The sequence below is a fragment of the Vombatus ursinus genome, unplaced genomic scaffold, assembly GCF_900497805.2.
Source record: "Vombatus ursinus unplaced genomic scaffold, bare-nosed wombat genome assembly UNPS02014773.1, whole genome shotgun sequence".
Classification (NCBI taxonomy): domain Eukaryota; kingdom Metazoa; phylum Chordata; class Mammalia; order Diprotodontia; family Vombatidae; genus Vombatus; species Vombatus ursinus.
In genome coordinates this window covers 5,530,537-5,549,697 of record NW_020954551.1, presented here as the reverse complement: position 1 = coordinate 5,549,697, position 19,161 = coordinate 5,530,537, and the positions used below count along the sequence as shown (strand labels likewise).

Below are 19,161 nucleotides of genomic sequence, written 5' to 3'. Positions count from 1 at the left end.
GTGTGTGTGTGTGTGTGTGTGTGTGTGTGTGTGTGTGTGTGTGTGTGTTTCTGTATGGATATTTCATGGATATGTATACCAAAAAGAGAAACAAAAAAGGAAGCTTGTTCTGGGAATAGACCCAGAATGAGTAAATGCAACTAACTTAGGGTCTTCTGAATAGCTTAATAAGAAGATACCGAGTGTGCTGTTCATTCATTAGGGGATCGTGGGATTTGTAGTTGGAAGCGATCTTTGTGTAGAATGCAAAGAACAGTGTACTGGCCCAGAAATTTTAGGACTTGCTTGGAAAATCCTAACTGACATTACTGATCAGAAATTAAGCAAACTCACCCCGGGTCGTTTTCCCCATCTTTAAAATGAGGGGGTTGAAATAGATGACTTCTCAGGTCCTTTCTGGTTCTTGATACAGGACACTATGGCCTGGTCTCATTTTATTGATGAGGAAACTAAGGTCCAGGGAAGGTAAATAACTTGCCCAAACTTACATAGTTCATATCAGTAATGACTGCCAGAGACAAGACTCAAGCAAGACCCCAGATTCAGTCATTTTAAAAACTCTGCTGAATTGATTATATTGGATTTCATATTTGGACATCATCTCACTTCTTAGAGAAGCTCACAGTTATTGGACTGGGGAGCAGGGAACCTGGATTCTAATCCCTCCAATGCCAGGAGTAATCTGACCTGGGCTTCTGTTTTCTCATCTATAAAAGGAGTCGCAGGAGGTTGTTAAGCACGGAGGATACAAAGACAGCTAACTCCCATGGATCTATCAGTTTGATGCATATAACTATTTTACATACACACGTATACATACACACGTGCATTTGTACACATACATGTGCACATACACAATGCATAAGTAGATGGTGTATGTGAATGTATATGTGTGTATATAGGTATATATGTGTTTATATATGAATATGCACACACGTGCATGTATATATGTGTATACACAGATATGTATGTGCATGTGTACATGTGTATAAATGTATACATGTATATATACAAACAATACATATATACATATACATGCACATATACACATATATCAGTCTTTCCACTGAGTTTCAGTTCCACATTACTAATTGCCTCCTGGCCATTTCAAACTAGATGTTCCTGGGTCATCTCAGACTTATCATGTCCAAAACAGAATTCGTTACCTTTCTCCCTAAACCCGCCTCTCTTCCAAAACCTCCTCCTCCTTCTTATCCTTCCAGTGTCTCAGTACGGTCCCCTGCCCTGATGCTCCCTAGCTGCTCACATCCAGTCAGTTGCCCAATCTTGCCCATTCTCCGTTCACAGCATCTCTTCCTTATTACTGCACCTTCTTCCTATTCACGCAGATCCCACCTTAGTTCAAAACCTTATCACCTCTCATCTAGATCATTGCAATAACCTCATTCTCCCGCTGATACTCCTTTCCCTAAACACAGGTGTCGTTGTGTCTCACCATTTTTTATCGCCTCTCAGATAAAAGATACACCCTTTTGCTTAGCTTTTAAAACCCTCCGCAGCCTGGTCCTAACCTGTCCTGACTTTATTGGATATCACCCTGCCTCTGTGATCTGCTAGCCTGCCCTTTTCTGTTCCTCACACTTGGCAGTCCACGTTCCGTCTCTGCACCTCGGCCCCGGCTTGTCACTCCAGCCTGGAATGTACTCCGTCGTTACCAAGGTCTCAGAAAGAAGTTCCTTCTCCTTAGCATGTAACTCAGGCACCTTGAAACATGAAGCCTTTCCTGATCCCCATGACTGCAGATTCCTCCTTCCCAAACTGCATTGTATTTAACTATTTTGTATATATTTGTATTTATTCACATTATGTTTATGATATATATGTGAATCTCCTTTAGAATGTAAGCTCATTGTGAATGGGGATTATTTCATTCTTTGTACTTACCTCCCCAGTACCTGGCACAGAGTAGGCACTGAATAAATACTTGTTGATTGATGGGTTACCCTCAAGGAGCTCGCATTCTACCTCACCCCGCCTTCCCATTCTGGTGGATCTTCTAGTCTAACATCTTCATTTTTCAGATGGGAAACTGAGACCCTGAAAAGTGCTATAACTTGTCCAGCCTCACGTAGGCAGCTAGTAAATGAGAATCCCACAGACGAGAAAGGACCATCCCTTCTCATCCTTACAGTCTCTTTCCCCATAGATTTGCAATAGCTGGCTACTTACACATTAAGCTAATCTTTTTTTTTCCCTCTGTTAATTATGCAACTGTCATTGACTTAGCTAGTTATTTAAGATCAGATAGAAGGAGTTAATGTTTTTCCAGAGGCAGCTATCTGGGGAAGTAGATAGAGTGCTGAGGTTGGAGGCAGGAACACTTGAGTTCAAATCCAACCTCAGATCCTTACTACCTGTGTGACCCTGGGCAAGTCACTTAAAACTCTGTATCAGTTTTCTCAACTACGACAAAAGCACCTATCTCTCAGGGTTATTGTGAGGATCAAATGAGATAATATTTGACAAAAGAACTGAGCACAGTGCCTGGCACATAATAGGTATTATATAAATGCTCATTCCCTCCTTCCCTTTCCTCTCCAGAATGTTAGCATTTAGTGGGTAAAAACAAACTCTCAGTATGTTTATGTGGCATGTGGTCTGTAGATCACTTCCGTCTTTCTTGGGCACCAAGGAAGCCTTGCTTCCATATCATGATCCAACACTATTTTTATGATATTTTTAGACAATTTTATTTTATGTTTTGGGGGGGATAAAGATTCACATAAGCAACATCTGAGAATATGAGAATATCTCTACTTTACCATATGAGTTAAACCAGCATTGCCATGGGCCCATCTCTTAAATCTTCTGTGAATGCAGAGACAGAGCCAAAGACGCAACTCAAATGTTTTGGTAAAGTTTCTGTTTGTTTCTCTGGTATTCCAGTATTCAATCACTCTGATAGTTGGATATCACCACGGAGTTCTGTGAAGTCACTTTAGTAGCACCCTTGGTTAAAGAGCCTATGTTCACTGAAAATTTTAATTATTTTTTTTCTGGGAGGATAATGTAGATTTAACCTAGACCTTTGGCATTAGTTACATGTATTTTTAAGAGAATTGACTTAACGCTGATCCAGATTCTAAGCACAGACTTTTTAAACGCTTAAAAAAAATCAATATGCTCTGGCATCCTTTTGTAAGACAAACAGTTTGTGCTAGGTGGTGTGCTTTTTGCAAGGGCAGCTGTTATTCAGAGAAGAGTAATTGATATGGAGAGTCATGTGTGTTCAGCAACTTTGTTACATTACTTACTTTTGACCTATTTTATTCTAAAAGATTCATATTCTGTTTCTAGGAGACTTTGATGCCCAAGTCACCAACCAAATTGAATGTAAGAGAATTGGCTGCGATTATGTAGAAAATATATTTAAAAAAATTTTTTTTTCTAGAAACTGGAGATTGGTGGGCAAACATAACATTCAGTATCTCCCGGAATCCTAGAACCATTGAATAGGATAGGATTTGAAAGGCTATTTTTTTTTGGATGCCTGTCTTTAAGGAAGTGAGAATCTTGAACAACCCAGCCCCAACCTAATTTTTTTTTTTTTATGTATACTCTGGTCTAGAAAACTGGACTTTTTACTGTTCCTCATATGCAGACTCCATCTTTCTTTTCCTTGACTCTTGCCTGTCTCCTGTGCCTGGAATACCTTCAGTCCTTTTCTCTGCCTCTTAATATCACTAGCTTTTTTCAAGCTCAACTCAAGTACCATCTTTTACATGAAGCCTTTCTTAATCTCCCCAACCACTAGCGTCTTTCCATTCAAAATTATTGTGCATGTTTTGTTACTTGTTTAAAAAAAAAACTATTTTCTCCATCAAGGACAGTGAGTTGGACCACCTGATTTGGACCCTAATATTGTAGTCTCTGAGATGAGGTAGAAATGATACTAAAAAGAACAAAGATGGAAAAAAAACCCAACCTGCTTAGACCAAGTATACATAGAGGGAATCTTTGCTGGAGGGGACACAAATGTGAAGGCATTAAAGGACCTATATTTCGGCTATCTGAAAAAGGGAAGATACCAGAGGCTTAGAAAAACTTTGGACTTACTAATATTGAAACAAAATGACCAAGAGAACTTCAATAACTATTGACCTACATATCTTCTTTCTCCTCTATGTCAAATGTTTATGAGACTCATCTGTACATAAATTTAAGGTATTATTAATGAGGGTATTATTAGGGAATAAACAGGCTTTAATAGGTGATAATCAACAATACACCACCACTTTATCATCTCATAAATAACTATCGTGGTGAATATAACATCATTGTTATTGTTATTTGGTGGTTATGGGAAAAAATTATTCAGTACAACAAAACACCACATTGCAGACTCTTTTACAATGAAAATAAATATCAGTTGTTGCATAAAACAAAGAGATTTATGTTTGTCAAAAATATCCGGTACTGGGATAGAGGAAATCCAAGGCAGAGTCCAGGTCAAAGCAGGATTCCTTGTGACTAATGAGGTTATCCAGATCATTATATTCCTTGCATCAAGCCCCAAGAGGACACAATTTTCTGGAAGAGATCTGTAAACACTCAAGAGTTTGGCCTGACTATTTACATAAAAAAGACCAAGTGGATGAAGCATAATACACTGGAATGGATACGTTAAAGAATTTTTCATCAGTATGTATATCTGGGACAGAGAGCCCAAATGAACAATGAGCTGGGCTTAGAGTTAAAAATGAAGAGGAGAGTGGGCTATGTTGTGTTTGAGAAATTGTGAGGAATTTTATTGATCTCATGTTTATTATGAAAGCAAAGGTGCAACTTTTCAGTTATAACATTTTACTGTGTTGCTGTATGGCAACAAGATGTGAAATAGCATTGTCTCTAAAGAATTAAAGATGAGCTCCACACAGAGGGCCATGGAAAGGTGTGGGGTGAGTGTGAGCAGGCTACCTAATTTAAAAAAAAAATAATTAATATAATTATTTTCAGTTTTCAACATTCATTTCCACAAGTTTTTGAGTTCCAAATTTTCTCCCCATGTCTCCCCTCCCCACACCCCAAGACAGCATGCATTCTGAATACTCCTTCCCCCAATTTGCCCTCCCTACTATCACCCCCCTTCCCTTATCCCCTTCCTCTTCTGCTTTCTTGTAGGGTAGGATTGATTTCTATATCCCTTTGCCCATATATCTTATTTCCCAGTTGCATGTAAAAAACATTTTTAACCTTCATTTTTAAAACTTTGGGTTCCAAACTCTCTCCCTTTCTCCCTCCCCACCTACTCTCATTGAAGAGGCAAGCAATTTGATATAGGTTATACATGTGTAGTCATGCAAAAAACACTTCCAAAATAGTCATGTTGTGAAAGACTAACTATATTTCCCTCCAACCTAATCTGCCCCCTGTTTTTTCTATTCTCTCCTTTGGCCCTGTCCCTCCTCAAAAGTGTTTGCTTCCCTCACCCAATCTGCCCTCCCTTCTATCATTCTATCATTCCCCCCTTATGCCCTTCCCCCCTAGTCTCCTGTAGGGTAAGATAGATTTCCATACCCAGTCCTTGGTCTGGGAACTCTGGAATTTGGTTGTAATGTTCCTAGGAGTTTTTCTTTGGGGATCTCTTTCAGGAGGTGATTGATGGATTCTTTCCATTTCTATTTTACTCTCTGGTTCTAGAATATCAGGGCAGTTTTCCTTGATAATTTCTTGAAAGATGATGTCTAGGCTCTTTTTTTGATCATGGCTTTAAGGTAGTCCAATAATTTTAAAATTATCACTCCTGGATCTATTTTCCGGGTCAGTTGTTTTTCCAGTGAGTTATTTCACATTGTCTTGTATTTTTTTCCATTCTTTTGGTTTTGTTTTATAATTTCTTGATTTCTCATAGAGTCATTAGCTTCCATTTGCTCTGTTATAATTTTTAAGAAATTATTTTCTTCAGTCAGCTTTTGGACTTCCTTTTCCATCTGGCCAATTCTGCTTTTTAAGGCATTCTTCTCCTCATTGGCTTTTTGGACCTCTTTTGCCATTTGAGCTAGTCTATTTTTTAAGGTTTTATTTTCTTCAATATTTTTTGGGTCTCCTTCAGCAAACTGTTGATTTGTTTTTCATGATTTTCTTGCATCACTCTCATTTCTCTTCTCAGTTTTTGCTCTACTTCTCTTAATTGCTTTTCAAAATCCTTTTTGAGCTTTTCCATGGCCTAAGACCAATTCATATTTTTCTTGGAGGCTTTAGATGTAGGAGCTTTAACTTTATTGTCTTCTTTTGGTTTTATGTTTTGATATTCTTTGTCAGCAAAGTAAGATTCTACAATCTGAGTTTTTTCCACTGTTTGTTCACTTTCCCAGCCAATTAATTGACTTTTTAACTCTTTGTTAAGGTAGGGCTCTGCTTCCAGTGTGGAGGGTGTACTGTCCCAAGCTTCTGGGGTTTTGCGCAGCTGTTTTCAGAGATACCACTAGGGAACTATACATTTTCAGTTCTTTCAAGGTGGTATGATCAAAGGTGAGGTGTTTACTCCTTTCCTGGCCTGTGCCCTGGTCTATGAATGACCACAAGCGTTCTTTTCTGCCTTGGAACTGTGAGGAGGATTCCTTCTCCACCATCACTATAAACTCCACCACACCAGCACTCTTCCTTGCCGCAGGATTGCCACCCAGGACTGAGACCCAGATCCAAGCATGGGCAAAGCCAAGAGAATCCTGCCTCAGCACCAGCAAAGAGATCCCTGCAATCCCCCTCTGATGGGCTGCTTGATCCCTATGTTATCTGTGGGCTGAGAGCTCCTGAAGCAGCCACTGCTGCTGTGGCCACCACCCTGGGTTGCTAGGGCCAGGGCTGGACCATGCTCCTCTCTCACCTGGGTCTGACAGAGTTTTCACACTGACCTTCTAAGTTATCTTTAGTGTTTGTGGGTTGAGAGGTTTGGAAACTGCCACAGCTGCCCATGATTCCATCTCCTGAGGCCTGCCCCAGGTTTGTTCTGGCCCCATCTTTGCCTGTGCATCTTACACTAAACTTCGCTCCTCTCCCAGCCCAGTGCAACAGACTTTTCCTACCAACCACCTAGGTTGTCTTGGGCTGGAAATTTGTTTCACTCTGTCTTTTTGTGAGTCCTGCTGCTCTAGAATTTGTTTAGAGTAATTTTTTTTACAGGTATTTGGAGCGGTTTGGCAGAGAGCTGAAGCAAGTCACTGCATTTACTCTGCCATCTTGGCTCCACTCTCTACCTAATCTCTTAAAACAGATTTTTATTGGCATTTACTTTTGTATTTACATTGCCTAGATTTCCCTTGGGTGATTTCCTATTTTTCAATTTTTCTCGTCATGACAAATAATTTTGTAAAAAAGAAAAAAAGAAACAAAGAGAAAGAATTGAAAAAATCAACAAAATCAATCAACATATATATTAAGCAAATCTGACATATGCCAGGTTCCACACCCATGGATCTTCTACCTCTACAAAGGAATGAGGAGAGGTACTTTCATATATCTTTTCTTTGGGACCAAGTTTGTGCTTTATAATTTTGCAACATTCATCTTTAACTGTTTTGTGGTTATTGCATTTTCCATTTTTATGATGTGGTCATTGTTTATATTACTTTCCTGGCTTTGCTTACTTAGTTTTTCTTTTAGTTAATATAAGTCTTTCAGTGATTCTCTGTATTCATTCACATTTGTCATTTCTTACCACATTAATGTATTATATTACATAATGTATACGTTATGTGTACATTAATGTATTACAACTTGTTTAGCCATTCCCAAGCAATAGAAATATACTTAGTTTCCAGTTTTTTTTTTAATTGGTTTCATTACTTCATTGGGATATATCAGATTACTGTGATTTTTTTATTACCAATAAGGAAGTCTAAAATATAAAAATGAAGGATTGCATTAAAGAATCATATTATAGGAAGAGAAGATGGACTGGCCACATGGCAAGAGTGAGGATAACAGGTAGCTGGAATGACCATGTGGCAAGACTGAGAATAACAGGAGGAAAACAGAATGTTTCACTGATGACCTCATGATATATTGAGAAAAAGTGAGAAAGGTCTCTAGCATATTGGGTAGATCTAATCTGCATAGGATGGACAAGATGGTTGAGATTTGTGCCATTGAAGGGAATGCTCAAAATGAGATCACAGATGCATTTTAGTATTTTGCATCTATTTTGTATGTAGGCAGCAGATGTCACTAGTAAGCAAGGTAGACTTAGCTGCCAGTGAGCTGGAGGTAAGGGAGGAGACTTCCTTATTGGTCTTGGTGTGGTTTCTTTCAGCTCTCCCCTCCTCAAGGACTGTAGCTTTCCTTGTTGACCAAACCTTTAATTCTCTCAGACGAAAAAATACTCTCTTCTGTATACTCTATTTGTAACCTTTATAGACTATGCACAATTTAGCATTTCTCCAGAACAACAGGGTTTGATAATAAGCAAGTGAGATTTAAATTGAAAACCACGGGTAAATAACAGATAAGTTAGCAATCTGACTCACTGGTAAAGGGACGAGTAGATTGTCTAAGAAGCAAGAAAGGTCCTTAGATTGTTTCCATCTCTTAGGCTAGCTTCTATCTCTCTGGAGCTGCAGGAACACATCTGAGAGTCTAGATTCTTTCTTTGCTGCAGAAACTCAAGCCAACAAGTTCAACTCTGAAATCGCTAATAAGAAAATAGCATCTACTTTTGAAGGGGCATCTTGGTGGCACAGTGGATAGATTACCAGGCTTGGAGTCAGGAAGACTCATTTTCACGAATCCAAATCTGTTCTCGGATACTTGCTGGTTGTATGACCCTAAGCAAGTCATGTAACCCTGTTTGCTTCAGTTTCCTCATTAGTAAAATGAGCTGGAGAAGGAAATGGCAAACTACTCCACTATCTTTGCCAAGAAAATCCCAAATGGAGTCACAAATAGTCCCACACAACTGAACAACAATGACAACAATAACAATGGCAACAATTTCTTTTGAAGAAAGGATGATGAACTTAAGGGAAAAAATGCCTTCATATTCCAGTTGTGACTGTTCAACCTAACAGGGTGTAAGGGCATGTATCTCAGGGAAGAACTGGCGTGAGTTGGTATCTCAGCATTATCTTTTTGGTGACTCTGCCCTTGAAATTCAAGCTCTCAAGTCATTCTCCAAAGCCAGTCTGGCCAATTGGTTCAAGTCTCCCAAAAGACATGGAAATAAAATAGTTTGTGTTCATGTTGTTGGCTATGGAAATGAGACAAAGTTGATGATTTACCTACCTGTGAATCTTCCGACTCTTACTATAATGAAGTGGTTCAATGCACGTATTTGCCAAGCTCTCCTCTGCTGGCAAATTCAACCGTCCCCTTTACTGCTGTCATTCAAGAGAACAGATCATCAAACCTGAAATTATTATTATTTTTTAAAGAAACTTATTTGGTCATTTGGCAGAGGGTAGTGAACTGGAAAGGGAGTGGCTTTCTCTTCCAAGGTTCTGGAAAATTCATAATCATATAAGATTTTGACCAAATTATCTACACACATATCACATGTACTTCACTTAAGAAGTTTTACTGAGAACCAGGTAGATCGAGATGGAAATGAGTAACCATGAACATTTAATAAAATCTGGGTGAAGCTCAAAATACAAGGCGACTTGGGGCAGCTAGGTGGCACAGTGGATAGAGCACCGGCCCTGAAGTCAGGAGGACCTGAGTTCTAATCTGGCCTCAGACCAAACGCTTGACACTGACTAGCTGTGTGACCTTGGGCAAGTCACTTAACCCCAATTGCCTAAGAAAACACACACACACACACACACACACAAGGGGACTGAAAATACAAGGTAGGGAGGAGCCCGTCACAAATCCTGCGTGTGGTAACCCAAAATAGAAATGCTTTGGGGTGCATTCAGAACCTGAGGGAACCCAAAATATGTTGTAGCCATCTCTAACTACAAAACAAGGACTGTTTCACTCTTGTCTTTGAATGCCCAGTACCTACACTGGTGCCTAGAACGAAGTCATCACTTAGTAAATGATTGTTGATTGATCAGTCACTCCGCATGACTGATTCCATCTCTAGTCCATCCCTGTTGCTTCACAGAGTACTTGGCATATAGTTAAGTACTTAAAAGCTTTTTCATCAATTGATTGATTGATTGATTAATTCATGTCATGTTTTTCTCTCTCTGTCTATTGAATTCTTATCTAGTCTGTTCCCCTTGGCTACTCCAAGTTCTCCCTTAGAACAATGCCTGACACATAGTAAGTACTTAATAAATGCTGTCTTCTTTCCTTTCTCAGAAGCCCATTCTAGTATTTTAGTGTCTTGGTGGTCAAGAAATATTTTCTTATGTCCACATGACCTGTCTCCTCCTTTATTTTAATCATATGAGTATCGGTCAGAACCATATACTGTGGTCCCCTCCACAGACCGTACAGAGAGGATTTTAACTTTCGCTGTGGTGAGTGCCTCATGTGCCCCGCTATTAATGGACTAGATTCAGCTGTGCTTGATTTTACTTTCTGACCCACTTCTTGCCAGCTGCCTCTGTTCTTGCCATCCCTATTCCTGCTTTCCAGTTCTGGAACCATAATCAAATCAATACTGCCATTGCTACTGGAAATGACATGCCAATATACTTCCTTGTGGGTCCACTTACCATCCCTGTTACTTTTCAAACCAAAATACTCCTCCCCTTATGAATGTCACTCCAATATTAGAATATAAACTTCTTGAGGGCAGGGGATATCTTTGTTTTTGTATTTGTATCTCTGGTGCTTTTAACACAGTGCTTGGCATATAGTAAGCACTTAAAAGCTTTATTATTATTATTAACTGATTAATTCATATCATGTTTTTTTCTTTGCCAATTGAATTCTTATCTAATCTTTTTTTGTTTGTTTGTTTGCTTTTTGGTGAGGCACTGGGCGGGGGTGTGGTTAAGTGACTTGCCAGGGTCACACAGCTAGTGAGTGTCAAATGTTTGAGGCTCAGATTTGAACTCAGATCCTCCTGACTCCAAGGCCGGAGCTCTATCCACTGCACCACCTAGCTACCCTCTTATCTAATCTTTAAAACCCACGTCTGATGACCCTTCTTCCAGGAAGTCTTTCAAGCTTCCCCTGATTGTAATGACTTTATTTCTTAGGTCTCAGTGAACACTTGGTTTTGTAACTATCTAATATACATATCATGGAATATTGTGTATTGAAACTATTTGGGTTATGTATTGAAACTATTTTGAAACTCTACCAGATTATAAGTTTCAGGAAGACAGGGACTGTCTTTTGTGAGCTTTGTACTTTGTCTGGTGCTGAGCATACCGCTCTGCATACAGAAGATATTTAATTATTCTTCATTTTATCTGTTGGTCATTTGCATTTAGCTAGAGTGTAAAAATAACAGTCTTTTCTGATCCCTAGCTGCATGCAGAGGAACAGAATTAATGAACATAGAGCCTTCCCAATCTAATTTTGGCTATCATTTCCTTTAACCAAAAAGTGATAGCACAGCTATCCCAAATGTTGACATTTTGCCCTTGAAGCCAGTAGCCAACTGACCAAAGGAGAGAAGAGAGTGAAAGAGGTGGATGACCCAGGAGAGGCCAGATAGAAAAAGGATGGAAGAATCTGTGCATAATGCAAACCTGCTGGCTATTCGCATTTCATCCAAGTCCCCTGAGCTCCATTTTCAACTAGTCTCCTTCATATCTCAATAATGCAAAATGCTTATTTGCATGCAGGCCATTTGCTACATTATTTAAGAAAATCATTAACCACTTGGTTTTCTATTATTCTGATTATGTGCAACAAACTTGGTTTCATACTCTGCTCTGCCAAGACCTTGGGGATTTGGGGCCTTAGTTATTTACTCTCTCAGGGCTATTGTTCTATACATTATGTACTCCAAGAAATAGTTCTGTTTTCTCCAAATTTAAGAATAGACTGGAGATGGAATTTTTTTGTTGTTATTATTGCCTTTGCCTTTGACTCACTTACAGGACCAAAAAGGGGGGAATATTTCACTTTTTGAATTGTATTTTATGGAGTTTAAGCCCCTATGAGATGTGCTGGATGACAAGAAATAGGAAAAAGCAGACAGTGCTTTAAAATACCCAATGTGGATGATATTAGCCAAAGAACTCATATTTCATCTTGAGGATCTTCTGCTGAACACTGAAAACCATGCCATTTTAACATTTGGAAAAAAATGAAAACAAAAACAAAATAACTTCCTAGCTGAAGCAGCACCTTTGGTTCATCATTTGTCTTCTCCTTTTGTGGAATCTGTTAGATAACTAACACTCCTCTCTCTGTCTCTGTCTGTCTGTCTGTCTGTCTCTCCTCTTCCTCTCCCTTCTCCCCCCTTTCCTTTCTCTCTCCTTCCTTCATTCCTTCCTTCCTTTGTTCCTTTATTTCTTCCTTCCTTTCCTTCTTTCCTCTCTCCCTCCCTCCCTTTTCCTTTCTCTGATACTCTGTTTAAAAAAAACTAACATTTTACATATATCATTTTTTCATATTTTTCAAACCTTAATCTGCATGCCAAGGATTTGTCACTGATAGAAGAGGGAACAGACCATTTTATTTGTAGGAATACATAGATATATACATATATTATATACACACATTATTTATATATATAAATGTGTGATGATATGCGATTATAATCTATATGTATATGTATAAATACACACAAACACATAAATTTTTATGTATGTACATTATCCAAGATCTAATTTTTTTGAGTTCTCTTTCCACATCATTAAGCAATACCTTGTTAAGCAAACAACAACAATAAAACATTGGTGCATCACCTTGGAATAATTTCTTTATTCATTGCTAATATTCCTTGGATCTCCTATGATAACTCTTTGCAGTTCTTTCCTCAGATTCTTCTTTTGGGATGTATATTTGTCTTTTGTTGATGTTATTGTAATTGTGGAAATCCAGTAGTGAACTTTTTGAACATATTCCTTACTTATGGCTTTTAATTCACTTGAAATCAATATTTCTCTCTATCAGTATGTGCTATGTGAGAAGGAATTCCTTCCAACTCTATAGCTATGACCCTCTGAGAATTAAAAGATGTTGGAAACATGAATGTGGTTCTGTATGGGTACTACAGGAGGCAGAGTTTTGGTAGTATGGGACCCCTTCTGCTGCTGCAGAGCCCATCACTGATCAGAACATCGCTGATTCACTTCTTAGCATTCTCGGTGATTCTAGTCCTATTCACAAATCTTCCTTGGAGGATTTACTCAATGCACTAACAGACTTCTCTTCCTTTAACTATCTGGGTGTAGGCAGGAGGCTAGTCATGCACCATTTGGGCGATCAATCTGTTGTCATTCTCATCATGTGTCCAAGCTACCACATTTTCCAGTCACTGATCATGTCTTTTATGCTTATTTAAAAAAAAATCGTTGCTAACATTGTACCTTGTACCCTCCCATGCTTTTTTATATTACTCTTCAGTGACATGATGGCATACCTAGAAAACCCCAGAGAATCAGCAAAACAATAAATGAGCTTCACTTTTCTGAATATGCAATAAACTTTTGAAAAATTATTAAAATTAATATTTAATCAGTTTTTATTCAGAAAGTGAAATTTCAATTGTATGTATTCTTCCAGGAGATATGTGTAAAGGGATTAATACAGACATTAATAGTGCCCAATATATCACATTGTTTATGGTAAGTACTCAATAAATTGGCATCAGTTGATTTTGTTTTGACAACCCAACTCTACATCATTCTAATTATGTGGCATTATTTTAAGTAAGATTTTTTAAAATTGTAAAACATATTTAACAGTGATGAGCACCATTCTTCTTGACCTCCTTTATCTTCCATTGAAGGTAATAGTGACTATGTCCAGTTGCCAATTGAACTGTTGTGAATACACTGATTAATTCCTTAAGCTAGTAGCTCACTGTTGGACTGAAGTGACCAGTGACTAACCAATTGTTAAGCCTATTCTTAAATAGTCAATTAAGTTAAATTAGTCAAATAAATTACCCATGTAAACAGAGATAGACACTGGTTCCAAACAATCGATCAGGGTCAATTGAATGACAGTGTATGTTGATGGGTAAATGTATTACAAAATCAGCAAGATCAGTTTGCACGCTGAAACAAGCTAATTACATCGACATTTTATAGCTGATAAAGTCAAGTAATTAAGTGAAAAAATTAAATTCACCTTCATGATTTTTGTTTTCATAACCAAATAAGTCAAAATATGTAAATTCATTTGCACTTGTAAACGAAGTCCTAGAAAATATATTTCTAAAAAATTTCATGTCCAAAAGAACAAATCTGAATGATTAATAGGTATGTGTCTAAAGGCCTCCTGCATTTATGCAGTGATGGCATTTTAAGAGTGGCAAGTAAAGAGACATAAGATTCTAAGAATTATGGAGAATTGAGGTCCTCTATAAGCATTCTGTGTTGGCTCTCTTAAACGTGAAAGCCTTCCTTGTCCAATGATGAGTGAGTTGACATATTATTACACAATATCAAATATTGACACTCTCCTTATAAATGAAAACAAAAGTCATTAAGAGGTTGGAATTAAAGGAAAGAGTCTACTGGTTATTTTTGGAAAGACAATAAAAGAACTGATTTCACTATGAGGTCAAAGGCAACAAGCACTTCATATAAGACTTAGGTAACTCACCTTGAAGTGATTGTGATGAGCGTATTCAAAAAGATTGCCCTGAAAATAATTCAATCCAATTCAACAGACATTGAATATATTCCTTCCCTCTGCAAAGCTGGACATACAAAGACAAAAATGGAAAACAGTCAAAGACCTCCAGAAAAGCAGCTTATGCACCACCATCTCTTGCAATTGGTAAAGAAGAAGAAAACTTTTAAGAAAAAAAAAACTTTTGAAATTTCTTCATATCATACCATTATATTCACTGATACATGATCACTGTGTCCTAAAGGTGGACACAAGAGTGGATGATGAAAAATGTATTGGAAAATATGGTTTAAGATTAGGAAGTGGAGGAAACCAAAGTCTTGTAGTCTACTAAGAAGCCTTGTGCACACATAGCATAAATACTTTTTTTTTTTTCAGATGAGTCAGACCTGGCAAGTACTGAATACTGTAACAAAAATTGAAATTAACTGTAATTAAATATACAGAAAATGTGTGGAAGTCATTTCTGAATTATCTGTCATTTTGCAATCAGACCATTGACAAGTTAGAGCACAGGTCAAAGTCAATACTCAATTAGAACTGAGGATCGAGAAGAGGAGATATGGTCCGCAATTACAAAAAACTCAAATATAACCTATTTGCATAAACTATTGATGCTGAAAAATGGGTAATGTCAACACAAATGACATTGACTCTGAATGTCACCATTTCTTCATCACCTTTCATTTTCAGGCCATAGTGATAAACAGAATTAAACAAATATCCTAGATAGGTCTGACCAAAGCAGAGTACGAGGGGATTTTCAGATCCTATGGTCTAGATGCTATTCTTCTCCTATACCAGTCTCTATTTGCAGTAGCTATTTTATCTCTTATGTCACAGTGTTAACTCATACGGAACTTGAAATCCACTAAAGATGGCTGATTTTTTTAAAGGTAAACTCTTGTCTGTCCACATCCATTGTCATCCATCATCCTTGCCTCATCCAACCTGGGTAACAATCCTACTTTCCTTTGATCTTCATATTTTTCCCCAAACTCCAAAAGATTTCTGATATCATTGCTATGGTTCTTCAGTGGTGTAAATTGTAGCCCATCTATGCCTAACCACCTTGCATCACTATCACTCATGTCCTTCCATAAATGAAGGCGCATTTCAAGCCTATAAGTGGAGGACCATTTACTGTCTCACTTTTGTCTTCCTGGCATCTCCAAGTTACCAGTGAAGCTTATATACTGTTCTTTGGTTTTCCCTTGCTCTAGCCTTGTGATCAGCCTGTCTTCTTTTGCTGACATTCATATTTTTTATGACATCCATATTGTACTTCTTCTTTGCAACTCTGCAACATGTGGTGGCCTGCACATGCCTACAACATGTCTTTCCATTGCCCTCTGCATGAGTCTTATCTTAAAAAAATTAAAATGTTTATAGATGTCTTGGGTTTTTTTTAACATCATTTAATTTTCCCCCAATATCTCTCTCTTTCTTCCTCCCAGAGCCCCATCCCATAGAACAAATATATTTATAAAAGAAAAAAAAATCAGCAAAACCAATTAACAAATTGAAAAAGTCTGAGAATATGTGCAATGTACCACACCCATGGATCTCCCACCTCTATGAAGGTGTGGGGTTAGGATATCTTATCATTTTTCTCCTTTGTAACTGTACTTATTCTTCATAATTTTGAAATATTCGCTTTTGATTGTTTTGCGGAGGCCCTTTTTTTTTATGCTTTTGTAGTCATTGTATATATTTTCTTGCCTCTGATTTCTTTACCCTGAATCAGTTCATATAAATCTTTCCATGCTTCCCAATATTCATCATATTTATCATATCTTACAGCACAGTAATAGTCTGTCATATTCATGTAACACAATTTGTTTAGCCATTCCCCACTTGATAGACATCTACTTAGTTTCTAATTCATTGCTATCACAAAATATACCACTATAAATATTTTGGTGCATAGGGGGACATTTTTCTTATCAGTGGCTTGTTTAGGGTATTAACCTTCTAGTAGAATCTCTGGATCAAAGAGTATGGACACGGTAGTCACTTTATTTGTATGTTCAAATTGTTTTCAAACTTGCTCCATACCCACATATAGCATACTGCACACTGCACATATCCAAAATATGTCTTTCTGTTGCCTTTTGAATGAATCTTCTTTAAAAAATTAAATTTTTATTGATGTCTTATTCTTTTTTACATCACTTAATTTTTAATCTAGGCACCGCTATGACTATCATCCTACATACCACAACCCCTCCATCATTGACCGTGTAAATATTTTGTCATTTTTGTCAACTTATAGGGTGTGAGGTAAAACCTCAGGCTCATGATGATGTAAATTTCTCTCTCTATTAGTGATTTGGAGCATCTTTTCATATGACTGTAAATAGTTTGTAATTCTTTTGAGAACTTTAGGAAAATATCCTTTGCTGACAGAACTCTGGCGAAGATGGTGGTGGCCATGGTTGGAATCCCGGGCCACCGGCTCCGGCCCCGAGCTGGCCAGCTGTCACCCGACGTTTTCGAGTTATGCATTTTGAGCAACAGAACTGATGGTGCTGACCCAGTATATCCCCCCCAAACCTGCCATTCCCCCATGTTGTCTACCCCCCCCAAGTCACCCTCAGAGGAGTTGGGCTTGAATTGACTGCTCCCGAGGGAGGTGACGGAAGTTTTCAGAAAAATCGAATGATTGCTGTGTATCGAAATGTGGCTCTGAGCGCTGAGGACAAGCTCCTGGTCAGGCATCAGCTTCGGAAACACAACACCTCTGTGAAAGTCTTTCCCAATTCAATCCTGAAGCCATTCCTGAGGGAATGCAAGTACCAAAACCTGTTGCCTCTCTTTGTTGGGCACAACATGCTGCTGGTGAGTTCAGAACCCAAGGCCAAGGAGATGCTTTGGGTCTTGAAGAGCGTGCCTGTCCTACCGCTACTTGGTGACTGCACTGATGACACCATCCTCAGCTATCAAGGTCTCCTGAACTACTCCAAACTGTCCTCGCAGTCTTTGATGCAAGGGGAACTGGTAGGGGGCCTGACTGTCCTGCCATCTCAGACCCACTCCCTCCTACAGCACCAGCCCCTTCAGCTGATTGCCTTGTTGGATCAGCACATCAAACAGCAGCACGAAGAAGACAGTGAAGTGCCCAGCACTGGAGAACTGGCTTCCCCTGACCCTGTAACAGACACTTAGCTGGGTGGGGCTTGGGGTCCATAAATGTACTTTGACCCAAGAAAAAAAATATCCTTTGCTTATCTGTTGGGGGAAAGACTTTTTGTTATATGTATGTATTTATATTTATATTTATGTTTAAATAGAAAACAGGATTGTTTCTATATTATATATTCGACACATATAATTTATATATTAATATATTTATGTATCTAAATATGTTATATATTTATATGTTTAAAGAATATACATATATGCTTATGTATGTATGTGTGTATACACATATGTGCATATATACATATATATGTACATATATAATTGGATACCAAAACCTTATTAGAAAAAATTGGTACAAAGGTTTTTTTGCAGTAGAGAATTATCCTTTTTATCATAGGTCATTAATTATGTTTGTGTGAAATCTTTTCAGTTTCACATAATCAAAGCTATCTGTTTTGCCTTTTGTGACTTCCTCTATTCCTTGTTTGGTTAAGGTTGCATCTACTTCCCTTAGCTGTGAAAGATGTATACGCCCTTCTCCTCTTTTAATTTGTTTGAGGTGTGATCTTTAATATTAAGATAATGTTTGATTAGTCTCATTTTCAGTTGTTTGGAGATGAGAATGTTCTAGTGCTCTCAGTCATATAATAACACTAGTAGAATATTGATATTAAAGAGACGAGCCCTTGTTTCAGGAAGAATATAACTTTAAAACATCTTTTTTGCTTTCGTTAGCATTTCTTTCCAGCTCATTCTGAGCACTACTCACACAGTGCTCAATTGGTCTTTCTACCCTCACTTCAATCTTCTGCGCATATCTTACTTTTTTAATCATTTAATCAACAAATATTTATTGAGCACCTACTATGTGCCAGGCACTCTGCTGGGTACTGGAGGTATCAGAAGAACCTTCATGCAGAAGATGATACTTGAATTGTGCCGTAAAGGAAGAGAGGGATGCCATTCCAGGAAGTGGGGACAGCTGGTGCCAAACCATACCTTTTAAAATCTAGTTGGATAATGAATTCTTGGTTCATCCACATTGTTCTTAATAGACCTACACCTCTTTGTACTCATTGTTATTGTTTTTTTTAATAATGAAATTCCAATTAATTTCTTTCTTCAGAGATTTCCACCCCACTTTCCCTGTACTAGTCAGTATAAGTGACTTCCTCAATATCATTCTTGAACAAGTTTTGGCCAAGGCAGGTCAATTCCTTCCCTCCACAGGTAAGAAAGAGATCCTACCTGTCCTTTCTCTGAACCGTTTTAAATCTGGCCTTCTAAATTCTAATGTGTGTGTGTGTGTGTGTGTGTGTGTGTGTGTGTGTGTGTGTGTGT

The 19,161-nt window shown here is 38.1% G+C and overlaps 1 protein-coding gene and 1 pseudogene across 1 annotated transcript in view; both read left to right on the top strand.

Annotated features, from left to right (window-relative positions):
- The window catches only part of FHIT (fragile histidine triad), a 1,585,586-nt gene that overhangs the window by 1,088,805 nt on the left and 477,620 nt on the right, over positions 1–19,161 (top strand).
- Positions 17,099–17,844, top strand: LOC114044297 (annotated as a pseudogene).